This window comes from Helianthus annuus, chromosome 15, assembly GCF_002127325.2.
Source record: "Helianthus annuus cultivar XRQ/B chromosome 15, HanXRQr2.0-SUNRISE, whole genome shotgun sequence".
NCBI classification, from domain to species: domain Eukaryota; kingdom Viridiplantae; phylum Streptophyta; class Magnoliopsida; order Asterales; family Asteraceae; genus Helianthus; species Helianthus annuus.
In genome coordinates this window covers 97,048,434-97,063,632 of record NC_035447.2, presented here as the reverse complement: position 1 = coordinate 97,063,632, position 15,199 = coordinate 97,048,434, and the positions used below count along the sequence as shown (strand labels likewise).

The window sequence follows — 15,199 nt, the reverse complement described above, 5'->3', positions numbered from 1 at the left end:
ATCAAGCAGTGAAAAACAAGCTTCAGATAAAGTTTCACCAAGTCAGGAGAACGTTGAACCATCATCACAAGGAGATAGTGATTTTTTTACAGAATTTAAAGCGGGTGGCGGTTCTACATCTTATAACACCAAGTCAGAACTTGAGAGGTACCTAGACGACGGAGAGGAGGACCATTACAAGGGATTTGATATTCTGGGTTGGTGGAAGGCTGCATCTTCAAAATACCCGGTACTAGCGAAAATGGCGAAAGGTATGTTTTCTAATTAGTAGTTTATTTTTATTACTTATAATAATACGATAGTGTTAATTAGATTTTCTTCCTATCACTATAGACATATTGGCTATCCCGGTATCCAGTGTTGCTTCTGAAGAGGCGTTTAGTACAGGCGGAAGAGTTGTCGATACTTATCGAACTTCTTTATCAACTCCAATTGTCGAGGCATTGATATGTACAGAGGATTGGATTCGTGCATCAATTAAAAAGAAAATCTACGTCGAAGATTCGGCAGAGTTCGATGACATTGGAAAAGGTAATTTTGAGATACACCGACATACATCCTTGTTTGTTGTTTACGTTGTAATTATCATTATATTTGTTTTCATGTAGAAATTTATGATAAAGTTGAACCGGATCACATGAACATCGATGTCGATTAACGGATAGCTGGAGATGGATACGGAAAAACGAGAAAGGATTTAAACTTCTGAACGTAGTATCGGTTTCAGTTCGTTTACTTTGGATTTGTTGGATTTTTGTTTGGATTTTTACATGTTTTTCGTTGTTATGTTTGACGTTAATATTTTTTTTTTTGAATTTTTGGATGTTTAAGTTATCAAATTTTGGATGTTTAAGCATCAAACACTTGCAAATTCCTATCAGTTTTCAGTTATTATAGCAAACATATTAGTTATGGTACTTATTTCACTTCGACATTCTATCGAACACCTTGTGTGCGAAAAAGTGCAACCTTAGATACTAGCCTATTCAATGGATAATAATCAACATCAACACACCAATTTGATGATAGCTATCAAACACTACAACAGTGGTTTCATACCAATCAAACAATTAACAGTGGTACCAGAATTATAAGTGACTAGATCATACATACCTTCAAATTTATGATTTAATCCACCGATTTTGGAATCTGAAATAGTGATTGCACATTGAAGTGGGATTAATCTTCATACGTATAAGCGTATAACTGAAATTGCATCTTCAATTTATGAGTTTCACTTGAAATGGAGGTCGGGTACGGGTATGGACTTGGAACCGAGAGAACCGATTCACTGCAGAACCGATACCCTATTAATTATGTTGGTCCACTGATCGGTTATTGTTTTTAAGAAGATTCGGGTATCGGGTCGGGTCGGGTAAAAGTAGGGTCGGGTCGGGTATACCAGTTTGCTCACCCCTACAAACTATTTTCTCATTGGTGGGTCAAACCCAGTCAACCATTCCACAAATTGAATCAGGCGTTTTATATATAATGCCCCACCAATTTTTTTTTCAAAAATAATGCCCTATAATGCCCTATGTAATGGGGGAGGGGGCGGTTTTTTTGCCCTATAATGCCCAATAATGCCCTATAATGCCCCACTACACATGGTCTTACAATGGTTAAATAAATAAATCTTCTATCTATTTATGCTGTCTATAAAAGGAGAAATCCCAAGGACATAAGAAAAGTTGATGTGTCAGCTAAAGAGGCTATCCAACAATGCTTTTCTTATGTCATTACTGCATCATAAACCGGAATATATAAATCACTTTAAAATACATTTAATTTCAAACAACTGCCATGTATTCAAATATTAAATGTCTGGCCCACATTCAAAAGATTGCTCATCTACAAGAAAGTATAACTTAGCAGATGGTTCCTTTGGCAAACTTACACCTTAGCAGATGTTTCGAAATTGCCGGTAATTTCAAATTCAAAATGCATGGGGATTGCAATTACTGCATGTCACTCACTCACTTCTGTCAATCATCTTCTTATATAAAGTTATTTATATTCTCATTTCACTCTTCATATTTACACTCTCGTGTTCTCTGCTTTTGTATTTTCAAATCACATTTCTAATGTATCTCTCCCTCAAATCCCTTCTTCTCAATACTCGACATTTGTTCATAAAGGATAAGAGAAAACGGAAGCTCTCTCTGACCCACTTTCAGAACAAATTTTGGGGATATGTGGTTTGCCTTGATGATGGTAATGTGATATATATGATTATGTTTGTTTTGGTTTTTGATTTTTACTAAAGATTTTTTATCTGAGCTATGACTAAATGATGATTGTGTTGGGAATCATGGTATCAAAATATTAGCGAAAGCGGTTTATATAATTTACCAAAAGCCGATTATATTCCCAATCAGGATCAAGGTTATACGCGTATAAACAAATAAACGGAATAAATAACCATAGAGGGTTTTAGTAATCAACCTTTGACGACTACACCGGAATTGTAACACGCGGGTTACAACGAATCCTCGCTAGTAGGAAGTTCACAACCGAGCACAAGATACCCGAGAGTAGAACCGGCCAAGAAGGAGGTGGCGGCGATGCTTGGTCGACGGCAAAAGAGTGGCGGCCAAGCTTAGGAGGGTGGCTAGGGTTTTGTGTTTTATAAAAGTGTGTCTAGGGTTTCCACCTTAAACATCCTTTTATAAAACCCAATCTTACATTAAGGCCCTTTATGATTATACAATTATAATCCTCTTAATAATAATCTAATTAATATTAAGTCCCTCGGGTTATTATTTCACAAATAATAATCTACCTACTCGTGAACATATACGATTCGTGTACCAACGTGTAACTCTTCGGATCGTACCGAGTTAGTTACGTTGACTTTAATTACGGTCAGACATACATATATCCAACAATCTCCCACTTGGATGATTATAATTAAATGAGTCAACGTGTGCAGAGTTGGACGCCTAGCTGCATCGCACTGCTCTTAACACGGCATGACACTTTACAGTCGTCAACTAGTTCTTTGAGTTCAAGTAACACTTTACTTAACCAAATACTATAGCCCTGATAATTCTATCAATAAGTCCCTTCTGTATAGAACATTCGTTGATCATAAGACATGGATCATTCATTCTTATATAGTGATCAACCATTCTCTATTCTCGTCTTTAATTCAAAGTGGTCTAATGAACTACTTTTAATCCGAGTGTGGCCACGCGTTTATTCCAGTTTGAGTTAACGAGGGTGCCAGAATGTCTAAACTTCTAATCCCATAGAAGTACAGAATTCCATCAGCATCATACAACTCCCACTTAACTTTGGATTCCTCCCAACGCTACCCGGATTACTACCCATGTTTCAGGACAGTGTTAGATAACATCAAAGATTGTCCTTGATCAATGTAGTTTAATATGTGCCTAAGGAAAAAGGACAGATTGAACATATCAATATCAAAACATCTCATGACTTAGATCCATGGAGATCGTTTTGAAGCGAGTTACATCCAATATCATTCCCTAGTGATATATGTGAATTTTGATTCTCAAACTCTTGAGTTATTCATCTCATGAATACAATCATCTCAATTCACAATAGTCTTACATTCAAATTCATTCCCATGTAATTTGATCGACTACGGATATTTTAGAATACGCTTATTCAAGGATATAAACATACAAATAACGAACACAGTTACAAAATAATTAAACTTGCATTTAACCAATAAATCAAGTAACTATTTCAATGTAACTGTTGTAGTTCAAAATTAAAACACCAATACTAACTACAGATCATGCCCACTGTCTAGCAAATCTAAGCCCTATTTTTCCAGCATGCTCCTCATGTTTAGCTTGAGGTAGAGGCTTAGTAAAGGGGTCAGCCAGATTTAGATCCGTATGAACTTTGCTTATTACGATGTCTCCACGCTCTATTATCTCTCTAATATAGTGGAATTTTCTGAGTATATGCCTTGTGGTTTGATGCGACCTTGGTTCCTTTGTAAGAGCAATGGCACCAGTATTGTCACACAACATCTCGATCGGTTTCTTTATGCTAGGCACAACGTCGAGATCAGTAATGAACTTCTTCATCCAGGCAGCATCCGATGCAGCATTGTATTCTGATTCACAGGTGGATTGAGCAACCACACTTTGCTTCGAGCTCTTCCAAGTAACAGTCCCACCATTCAGAATGAAAACATATCCTGTCTGTGATCTTGAATCGTCACAATCAGTCTGGAAACTTGCATCAGTATAACACTTAACTGACAGCTCCTCATTCAGTCCTCCATATATTAAGAACATGTCCTTAGTCCTTCTTAAGTACTTAAGAATGTTCTTCACTGCAGCCCAGTGACTCTCTCCTGGATTCTGTTGATATCTACTCGTCATGCTAAGAGCATACGAGACATCAGGTCTAGTACATAACATGGCGTACATAATGGAACCGATAGCAGAAGCATATGGAACTCTTTCCATTTTCTTCTTTTCCTCTTCGGTCTTAGCACACTGCTCACCATTGAGAATGGTTCCATGTGCCATGGGCAAGAGCCCCCTTTTTGAGTCTTGCATTGAGAAGCGTCGTATGACCTTATCAATATATGTACTTTGACTTAAACCTAATAACCGCTTTGATCTATCTCTATAAATCTTTATTCCTAGAATATAAGCGGCTTCACCAAGATCTTTCATTGCGAAACATTTTCCCAACCAAGCCTTAACGTTTTTTAGCATAGGGATATTGTTTCCAATGATTAGTATGTCATCTACATACAAAATTAGAAAAGTGATATAGCTCCCACTAGATTTCTTGTAAACACATGGTTCATCTTCGTATTTAATGAAGCCAAACTCTTTAATTTTCTGATCAAAACGAAGATTCCAGCTGCGAGATGCTTGCTTCAATCCATAGATGGATTTATTTAGCTTGCACACCTTATTAGGATTATTTGGATCGACAAAACCTTCAGGTTAAACCATATAGACATCTTCAAGTAAGTGTCCATTAAGGAACGCGGTCTTGACATCCATTTGCCATAACTCATAGTCATAATATGCAGCAATGGCAAGTAGAATTCTAATAGACTTAAGCATGGCTACTGGCGAGAAAGTTTCCTCATAATCAATTCCTTGAGTCTGAGTGAACCCTTTTGCTACAAGCCTTGCTTTGTAGGTTTGCACATTTCCATCCATGTCGGTCTTCTTCTTGAAGATCCATTTGTTTCCTACAGTCCGACCTTCAGTAGGAAGATCAACCAAATCCCAGACTTGGTTATCATACATGGATTGCATCTCTGCATTCATGGCTTCTTGCCATTTCTTGGATTCTGAATCCAACATTGCAGCTTTGTAAGTAGCAGGTTCAGCTTCATCAATCATGAAGATATCGTCATACCTTTCAGGTGCACGACGATCCCTAATACTTCTTCGAACAGTTGGTGTTTCTGTTGTTTCTTGAGTCCTCTTAGGCTCAACTTCAACAACTAGATCAGTTACTTCTGGTTATGTCTGAACAACTAGTTCAGTCACTTGTGATTCTCGAATTTCTTCAAGATCCACATGGTTTTTTCCAACCCCTCTTGCCAGAAGCTCTTCCTCCAAGAAAGTGCCTCTGCGTTTTGTGAAAATCTTATTTTCAGTGGGGTGGTAGAAAAGGTAACCGATCCTTTTAGCGTATCCGACGAAAACCACTTTTTCGCCTCTAGGATCTAGTTTATCCGAAGATTCTAGAGTGACATAAGCGTTACATCCCCAGACCTTGAAGTAAGATACTTTTGGTTTCTTTCCATGCCATATCTCATAAGGCGTTTTGTCAACCTTCTTCGTTGGTGCTATTTTCACAAGTTTTGCGGCAGTTTCCAGAGCATAACTCCAAAAGGAGCGTGGGAGGGTTGTTCAACACATCATTGATCGAACCATATCTAATAGAGTTCGATTTCTCCGTTCAGACACACCATTATGTTGTGGCATTCCAGGTGGAGTGAGCTGTGAAACTATTCCACAATCCTTTAGATGGTCGATGAACTCCTGACTAAGATATTCACCGCCTCGATCTGATCGAAGCATCTTAATAGTTCTATTTAGCTGATTCTCTACTTCGTTTTGGTACTCTTTGAACTTTTCAAATGTCTCATGTTTATGTTTCATAAGATAAACATAACCATATCTACTGAAATCATCAGTGAATGTAACAAAGTATCTTTCTCCATGCCTTGACATTGTTCTGAATGGACCACATACATCTGTATGTACAAGTCCCAACAGATCATTAGCTCTTTCTCCAACATTTGAAAAAGGTGCTTTTGTTAACTTTCCACTTAAGCATGATTCGCATTTGCCAAACGTTTCCGAACCCTTAGAATCTAAGATTCCTGCGGTTTTAAGTTGTTTAACACGGTTCTCGCTTATGTGACCAAGTCTACAATGCTACATATACGTATCGTTAAAGTCCAACTTATTACGTTTATGGGAGATGTTGCATAATATGTTATTGTTTTGGATTTCTATCTCATAGATTCCATTGTTTGGTTTTGCATCATAGTAAAATACATCATTAAAATAAGCAGAAATAAATTCACCATTAAAATGATAATTGAAACCTTGTCCATGCAAAGCAGAAACCGAAACAATATTTCTAGTAACACTAGGAATAAAATAAACATTGTTCAAAACAAGTTCTAAACCAGAAGGAAGCAAAAGAACATATTCTCTAATCGCCTTCACAGCAACTCTTTGTCCATTGCCAACATGGACCTCCAAGTCGCCTTGTTTCAGCTTCTTAATCTTTCTTAGTCCCTGCAAAGCATTACAAATGTGAAAACCACATCCTGTGTCAAACACCCATGTTTTTCCAGAAAAAGAAAAGATTTCAATAACATATATACCTGAGGACTCTCCTCCTGAAGCCTTGGCTTGCTTCAGTTCAGCTAAATACTTAGCACAGTTCCTCTTCCAGTGCCCAATTTCATTACAATGAAAACACTTGGCATCCTTCTGAGGCTTCTTGTTTACAACTAATTTGCCTTTGCCCTTCCCTTTGCCCTGATTGCCCCTTTTCTTGGTGTTAGGTTTCTTAACATGACCCTCCTTGATCATCAGCACTGGTGCAGTCTTGCTGGGTATATTCACCTCAGCAGTTTTGAGCATCTGATGCAGTTCTGCAAGTGTCTTCTCCATCCCATTCATATTGTAGTTCATAGTGAACTGATCATATGACTTAGGTAATGAGTTGAGGATGATATCCCCAGGTAATTCATCACTCAAGGGGGATTCCAGACGAGCCAAGTGATCAACATATGCCTTCATTTTTAGCACATGAGCGCTAACTGATGTACCCTCTTGCATACGAGTGGTTATGAGTGATCTCATCACATCAAACCTCTCATGACGAGCCTTCTGTTGGAACATTTCAACCAGGTGCTCATTCATCTCATATGCCATCATGTCATCCATGGTCCTTTGAACTTCAGGAATCATGGATGCTAACATTAAACATGAGACTTTCATAGAGTCATCAAAGTGCTTTGCATAGTTTCTATATGCAACAGTTTGCTGATTGATGGGTTCATCAGGGACTTGCGTTTCAAGAACATACAGTTTGTTCTCCGCCTTGAGAACAATTTTCAAGTTGCGGTGCCAGTCCATGAAGTTGGAGTGGTTCAGTTTGTCCTTCTCTAAGATGGACTTGAGAGAGAATTGGGAGGAATTGTTTTCAGTTGACATCTACAAAATCTATATATATTCTAAAGTTTAGTTATATGTTCTATTTTAAAACCAAAATTTATGGTTGTTTTAAATGAGGTCATTTACATATATCCCCCTCCTAAGATCATTTATTACATATATACCCAACCCATAAAATCAATTACATATTTCCCCCTTTTAAACCATACATATTACATATTTACCCATTTTATTAAAATCACTCCTATTAAATTACTATTTTACCCTTAATGAACTTATTAAATGATTATTACATTTTTCCCCTTTCTAATACCATTACTTACATATTTTATGATTTAATGTGTAATATAATTGTTTACAAATAAGATATTAACCTAATGATATGAATTCATTTTTTATAAGCCCTGCCTATTTTTTTATAAGCTTCTGCCTCTGTTATGTGAAAATTGAAAGTTTTGCTTATATATAATACATCATAGCTCTTAAGCATTACTTTTTTTAAAGAAAACAGTCATGCGACCATGGTTTAAAAATTTACTTTTGCTGTAAAACAGTTTTTTCAATATTATTTTGAATGTTTAAAACATGACAATTAGATTTCCGAAATAGCATTACACAAAAAATGGAAATTTAGCTCCTGCTTCAAAACAATTAAAATGTTGATGATCGAACTAAGATTCAGGCTAAAGAAAAATTGATTACGACTTGAAAAAAACAAACGTATATTGTATAACAATATGTTTTTTTTATATCAGATATTTTAGATAATCAATATTTTAACGTAAATTGTTAGTGTAGTTAACTAAAATTTAAATGTATAATGGGTCGGTTGTAAAAAATATGTAAACTTAAACTTAACCAGTAACTAGATATGTAAAAAGGTCACTTGTTTTATAAAATGGGTATGACCGTTTTTTTTTTCAAAGAAATATTTTAAAGATTTTATCACAACATATAGAGTATTGACTAGATTGATTTTGAAGTTAAGAGATAAGAAATTAAGAAAAAGGGTAAAAGGGTAATTTCATAAAGAAAGGGGGAAATATGTAATTGATTTTAAAGATTGGACAAATATGTAATAAGGGCTTTTAATAAGGGGATATATGTAAAAATTCCTGTTAAATGCACCAGCCTATAAGAATGCTATTAATTTCATTTAATTTACTTAATAATCACAAGTTACATTACTTTAATCATTTGGGTCAAAAACAATTCCAGTTTAATAATCACAAGTTACATTACTTTAATCATTTGTGTCAAAAATAATTCCACAAAAATAATTCCACAAACCCTAGATCATCTGATAATAACAATAAGAAGAAAGCTCCGGCCGCACACAAATCTCCGGTATTCGACTGCGATTGCTTCGATTATTACACGAACTACTGGTTCCGGTGGGACACGTCTGTTAACCGAGAGCTAATTCATCAAGTAATTGAAGCTATTGAAGAAAACTTTACCAGTAGTGAACAGGTTAACTGTCACGGCCGTAAACCTAACCAGAAGAAAGAGAAGGCGAGTCATCGGAGGTTCGCCGGAAAAGCTTTAAATCCTCCGCCAGAGGTTTCGGTTTCGCCTCCGTACGAAATCTCATTAGATTCGCCTCCGTAGTTGCATCGTTTTGGTTTTGATTTTTCCCAGGAATTGTTTTGTTTCGATCTAAGTTTTTTGAGTTCGTTTCGGTAAGATCTTTTACGTTTTTTGTTCCGTTTTCAGTTTTTTTTTAGTTTTGTGTAAATTTAGTTTCTTTTCCGGTTAGATTCGCTTTATTTGTTTTTGGTTCAGGTTCGGTTTTCATTTCAGCAACGTTATTTGTCTCAGCTTATTAGTTTCGGTAAAATTATTCAGTTTGTATAGGTTCATTTCGGTCTGGTTTGTTTTTTGGTTCGTTTAGGTTTGGTTTCAGTTTCCTTGGTTTTCGCTTTTAGTTGGGTTCCATTTTTTATTTAGTCCCCGGTTCGCTTTCTATTGGCTCAAAACTATTTATGCTGATCAAGTTAAAAACATATATTCACATACACACACACGCGTGGTTAAGGTACGTTGCATAATCTATACATCTTGCTTTAAACAGAAGTAGGTGCAACCCGTAAATGAATTGGAGGTTCAATGTTATGTTCGTTTATTTTCGTTCATTTATGTTTGATGATTGACTTTCGTTTATGTCTGTCCTCTCTCTTATTTGCGTTTGTTTGTAACCATTCTTTATTTTCATTTGAATGTTCGTTTAAATTTATACATTACTAATATTCATTTGAAATAGTTTTCATATTATCAAACCATTTGTTTACTTTTAAAAAGTTGGATGTAATGATACTGGTAGAATATTGACTTCCACCATGCTAGTAAAATTAACACAGTTTTACAACCCACCAACCCGATTACTACTCGCCTGCCTATTTAAATAAATGGGTTAAATAAGTAATGAACCGCATTCAGGTTACATGAATTTAAGCGTGACGGAGTTAGACTTGCATGGAGTTTTCCTACATATTTTGATAGGTCTGTTTGAATTTGCATATAAAAAATAATTATCTGAATATGATTTATTTCAACTTTAACTTTCAGCAAACAATTTCTAAGTTTAGCTATATCTTATATTTAAAATCAAAATTTATGGTTGCTTTAAATGCATTACAATTAACTTTAATGAAATAGTACCAGCCTTTATGACCATGTTTAATCAATGAGTCTCTTCCTTTTCTCCATATATTAATGTTTAAGTTAGGGTTTATAGACTTTTCATAACAATTCACCTTAAAGGATTGATTGGTTATTAGATAACTAATACTTAATATTACAATTAACTTTAATGAAATAGTACGAGCCTTTATGACCATGTTTAATCAATGCGGCTCTTCCTTTTCTCCATATATTAATTGAAATAGCTCTAGCACGGGATTTCTGGACTCTGAGATACACTACCAGTTTAGCAAATGGTAGTCTTTAGGTAAGTTTATTGTACCATTGACGGTTCACCATTATCTTTAGAAATTTACTTCTGATGTATATGTTGCTTCTTTAAATAACTGAGAAATAGAGGCGAAACGAGTTGGTTAACGGGTATTAAAACAACATCACATGACTATAAGCACAATGACAATTGTCACAAATAGAGGACTACATTGTACCTATGCGTCAACTAAAAATAAAATTTAATTAAATGGACTAAACAACTACATTAAGTTTGAGACCAGGGTAAAAATCTAAAACATCATTTTTGTTTATTTTTTACTTTTATAACCAGATGTGTTGCAGGCATCTGAAAATGTTACCCTGGAGTCGGTACACAAGATTGGCAAGCTGGAGTGACATACGTGTCCAGATAACACTTTTTAAGTCCTGCATACCCTATTTATTAAGTATTGGGTTAATTGTAATAAATTTTAGTAAACAAATATATAGATTATATAACTAAACACTTGAAGAACTGTTAGGATTTGTTAATTTTATTGGTTTATAAACTGCTTTCTGATCTATAAAAGGTAACAAAACCTGCAATTGACTTTTAGATGTTAAAACTAAATTTATATGTGTATGTGTATGTAGTATAATATGTGTGTATATATATATATATATATATAACATCTATTTTACACCATTTAAAACACAATGAAAAAGAAAAAATAAAAAAATTTGAAAACTGTGACGTCTTTTGAAGATGATTGAGAAACCACACGTCCATAGATTTGAAGTTTTGTGAGACCACATGTGGTGGGGCGCAAACCTCTCTCAAAGCGTCTTAAAAACGTGGGGGAACACTGTACCCTCGGGTGTTTTGGGCCTTTTTTGACTGGTGGTGCTACCACAAATTAAGCGCCAAATGAGGAGTGGACTTTGATCAAAATAACCATGGTCAAACGGCTAACTTTAAAAAAACCCGGTTTTTGTTTTAAAAATCTATAGTATATTCGCACTTTCGTACCGTGTCACGCACTATCTATATCGGTCGTCGTTCCAGGAAAAAACAATAACTATTATGCATGTCGTGCATCGCACGGGTATCCCCCTAGTTTAAAATTAATTAATTAGTATTTTATGCTTTTAATATCTTAATTTAATTTTATGACCCAAAAACAAAATTTTAATTAAGATGAGATCCCGATTCATCATATGACAGTGAATTGGCTTAAGCACTATCCACTGGTATGATTATGTAGGTAAACAACGATTGTTAATTGTGTCCACTACACAACTCTCCATTTGGGGTTATCGCTTAAAACGATGTATGTTTAACCCCAACTATGCCCACTTGATGAACAAGTGATGTTTTGTCCTTTACTGTTAACTGTAACACCGGCCTATGTTACACAGGAAACGCGATGATTACCTTCTTTCATGATGGACGCCCAGATGCAGGGTATAGCACTAACATTTGGGTTCGATTTAGAATGAAGTGTTAACTCGTTAAGGGTGGCATAAAACATCAATTTAAAATTTGGGATTTATTTTAATATTTACAAAAATATTTTGAATAACTCGTAGCATGAGACGAGTTACACAATTATTTATAAAATCTTGATAATAGAAACTCCTTTCCACGCTCGCACGATATAGTTTTAAATACCCTATTAAACTATGTCGGTCATTTTATCGCGAATGATCTTGTTTTAAATATTAATAAAAACTTTTATTAATTATACTTTTCAATTTTATAAAACTTGTTTTAATAAAACCGTTGTCTTGATTGTGAAAATTTTATTTATTTTGGGTTATCTAGATTATTTACAATAAATAAAACACAACCACAAAACACAATAAAAAAAACGAATCGAGCCCCTAATAGGTTGGTCGTTTCGTTTTAGCCAGAAACGAAACGAACTAGTCAAAAAGGGTTTCAAAAGCTAATTTTTGAAAGCTCCCACTTGACCCGCGATCTCTATCTTCATGGTACCTGTTCGCCATTTATCTTGATCTTGATCTTGTACTCGAAGGATTACATTAATAAATCTGAAAATACAATAAAACCAAATCTATTCTAATCCTATCTATTACATCGGATCCAATATCCGCAACAAAATACAAATCAAAAATACTATTACATCGGATCCAATATCCGAAAAAAATACAAATCAAAATAAAACCATAACCAACACAACCATGACAAAGGTCATAACCTAGGGCTCGATTCACATCACCATCCATAGACAACCAAAAGTTTTTGATCTTTTGTCAAAACAAATAATTTTTGACAAATAAAACATAGATCAAAATTGTAACTTTACCATCTATACGCGTGTAACCGTGGCTCTGATACCACTGTTGGGAATCATGGTATCAAAATATTAGCGGAAGCGGTTTATATAATTTACCAAAATCCGATTATATAAATTTGATTTATTAATCCGATTAATAAATATTCCCAATCAGGATCAAGGTTATACGCGTATAAACAAATAAACGGAATAAATAACCATAGAGGGTTTTAGTAATCAACCTTTGACGACTACACCGGAATTGTAACACGCGGGTTACCACGAATCCTCGCCAGTAGGAAGTTCACAACCGAGCACAAGATACCCGAGAGTAGAACCGGCCAAGAAGGAGGCGGCGGCGATGCTTGGTCGACGGCAAAAGAGTGGCGGCCAAGCTTAGGAGGGTGGCTAGGGTTTTGTGTTTTATAAAAGTGTGTCTAGGGTTTCCACCTTAAACATCCTTTTATAAAACCCAATCTTACATTAAGGCCCTTTATGATTATACAATTATAATCCTCTTAATAATAATCTAATTAATATTAAGTCCCACGGGTTATTATTTCACAAATAATAATCTACCTACTCGTGAACATATACGATTCGTGTACCAACGTGTAACTCTTCGGATCGTACCGAGTTAGTTACGTTGACTTTAATTACGGTCGGACATACATATATCCAACAGATTGTGAATGATCTGAGCAGATGATGATGATGATTGTTCTACGGTTGTTTCCAGCATCATTGTTCCAACATCGTTTAAAGTATGTTTTTTTTGCTACTCTAATTTTGAATTTTTAATTTTGAAGTGATCTACTCTAATTCTCGCTTTATATTTCAGTCTAATCACAGTTGTTTGAAATTCATACAATCATTTGCGGGTTATTTTCCATTTGTATTAAACGAAGCATAAAGTTAAATTAAAAACAAAGAAAGATTATTAAATGTACAGTTAAAATAATTTTTGCTTATGACTAAATGATGATTATAATTGACTTGGGCAGAAGATGATGTAGAACCCATTGTAGTTCCTACTAAACGCAAGAAAGGATCTGCTACTGTTGTAAGATAAGAATTTATTTTACTAGAGATTTGTTCTTTCCTGTCTTTTTGTATTAAAAGAAGCATAAAGTTAAATTAAACACAAAGAAAGATTATTAAATGTACAGTTAAAATAATTTTTGCTTATGACTAAATGATGATTATAATTGACTTGGGCAGAAGATGATGATGTAGAACCCATAGTAGTTCCTACTAAACGCAAAAAATAATCTGCTACTGCTGTAAGATAAGAATTTATTTTACTAGAGATTTTTTTGTATTAAAAGAAGCATAAAGTTAAATTAAACACAAAGAAAGACTATTAAATGTACACTTAAAATAATTTTTGCTTATGACTAAATGATGATTATAATTGACTTGGGCAGATGATGATGATGTAGAACCCACAGTAGTTCCTACTAAACGCAAGAAAGGATCTGCTACTGCTGTAAGATAAGATTTTATTTTACTAGAGATTTGTTCTTTCCTGTCTTTTTTGTATTAAAAGAAGCATAAAGAGTGGAATTTTGATGTATAGAATGTATACACTTGTCCAGGCTCTGATGGTTTAAAGCAGCTCTTTATGAAGTATGTTGAGGATTAAGTATATGATTATAGGGCTACTCTTCAACGGCTGAAGAAGTGTTTTCATGTACTGCATCTTGGTCTGTTCATGAGAGACGAGGTTTCCAGAAACCTGATGGTGATGCATTCAGTACTTCCGTGGAGTTCATGGCGATTGTCGAAGATATACAATGAGAAGTTCGGTACTCGATGGAGTTGAAGCTAAAAGCACTAAATTTTTGCTGTTATATTCCTAAATTTCTTGGTGTTGTTGTTAGATTTTAAAGTTTCGTTGTTCAGTACTCGATGTAATTATTGATCTTTTAATCCTCATAATTAAATTTTAATCCTATTAATGTTTATGGAGCATTTTATTTTTACTAATTTTAAGGTGCATAAGTATTATTATGTAATTTTTAATATCATTTGATTATTGCAGATCGGTACTTTTGATGTAGAAGTGAAACTGTCTTTGAGTTTAATTAGATTATGTTGATGTTGAACCAATTTCTGTTAGTGTATAGATCTGTCAAAGTTAAAGTTTGTCAAAAGAGAACATCTGCTTGAAATCATCATCTGCTGATCTAACGGCTGTTTGACTTGCTACTGTTGCCAACATCTGTTGTTGCCTAACAGAGCTTTTCGAAGAATTTCCTCCTCTCAATTGTAAATACTAATGCATCTGTTACTTTAAATCTCTGTCAAAGGTAAAGTCTGCCCAAAGAGAACATTTGTTTAGTG

The 15,199-nt window shown here is 34.8% G+C and overlaps 1 long non-coding RNA gene across 1 annotated transcript; it reads right to left on the bottom strand.

Annotated features, from left to right (window-relative positions):
* Positions 1 to 6,534: 6,534 nt before the first annotated feature.
* On the bottom strand, positions 6,535 to 6,976 carry LOC118487639. The gene is made up of 2 exons (XR_004882329.1): positions 6,860 to 6,976; positions 6,535 to 6,770 (listed from the first exon to the last, which is right to left on the bottom strand). It is a non-coding gene; the product is annotated as an uncharacterized LOC118487639 (long non-coding RNA).
* Positions 6,977 to 15,199: the final 8,223 nt, after the last annotated feature.